At 36.9% G+C, this 1108-nt stretch overlaps 1 long non-coding RNA gene across 1 annotated transcript; it reads right to left on the bottom strand.

Annotated features, from left to right (window-relative positions):
• LOC140010144 (uncharacterized) lies at window positions 1-888 on the bottom strand. The gene is made up of 2 exons (XR_011817402.1): window positions 786-888; window positions 1-395 (listed from the first exon to the last, which is right to left on the bottom strand). It is a non-coding gene; the product is annotated as an uncharacterized lncRNA (long non-coding RNA).
• Between the last annotated feature and the right edge of the window lie 220 nt (window positions 889-1108).

Here is a 1108-nt window from a genome sequence, read left to right as displayed (position 1 = left end):
TTGGATTGAAGACCATGATTAGTGCTTCATCAAAATCAGAGAGCACTCGTTGTCAAAGTATTTTGGTTTGTGCCAAGAAAGGAGCAAAGCAAAATTGGTAACCCTTTACCTGATCTTGATTTGTATGGTTGTGTCGAGGGCTCTAACCTTAAAAAAAAAAAAAAAAAAAATGGCCTTTGTTGATGATTCAAAACGAAAGGAGACATTTTTACAGGAAATTGATGTTATTCAAGCTCCTAAGCAGCGAAACTCTCAAGTCCAATTATTCTGCAGAAGTCCAAGTCGAGCATCTCAGGTTAAGTTGAAGCTTCTACCACCAGGTCCACAGCGCATACCTTGAAGCTCTCATTGCTGCAATGGTGCGTATACTATATATGCATCCATGTATTAAAAATCTGAAACATTAACATTTTCATGAACAATTGATATTATTGTTGTTTCGATACAACACATAGAGCCAGTCTAACCGACGCGCCATAATCGTTATGGACAGGCCAGTTGCAGATCTAATAAAACATAGAATTTCAGGAAAAAGTACTGAAATTTTTTTTTTTTTTTTTAAAAGGCTTCCCAACCAGTGGGAAATGAAAGGTAAGAACCACTCTGCCCTTTTCGTCACTGTAACTGTTATTTGATAAGAACTCCAAATCATAAGTAATCATCATAACTGTAAATTTGATACAAGAATTTCATTCATTTTTAGCTTTTTACAGTTAGCTTGATAATCCCAATCTGTAGAACCCAAAGGATTTCCTAAACCAAAAGTGAAAGGATAAAAAACTCACCCGTAATAGTTTTTAGCGCTTGCCACCCGAATTGCAGCTTCACGATTTGGGACAGGAGAATTCCTTCTTTATTTTATTAACCGACTCTTCGTACACGTGTTTTACTCTGTGTGCAAATAATGCGGCCCTTTAGCGGAAAAGGGCAAATATGGAAGCTAATATTTGCTGTTCATGAGACACGGGCACTATGAGGGTATTTCTGGGCTTTAGTGCTACATTTTTGCTGACATCAGCTCAATGTCTAACGTCCATGGACATTAAGGCTCCATTTGATAAAACTGAATCTGAATTCTGAATACTGAAACAATTAAGTTGCTGAATAT

This window comes from Coffea arabica, chromosome 7c (assembly GCF_036785885.1).
Source record: "Coffea arabica cultivar ET-39 chromosome 7c, Coffea Arabica ET-39 HiFi, whole genome shotgun sequence".
Lineage (NCBI taxonomy): Eukaryota > Viridiplantae > Streptophyta > Magnoliopsida > Gentianales > Rubiaceae > Coffea > Coffea arabica.
This window is presented reverse-complemented; position numbering and strand designations above follow the sequence as displayed.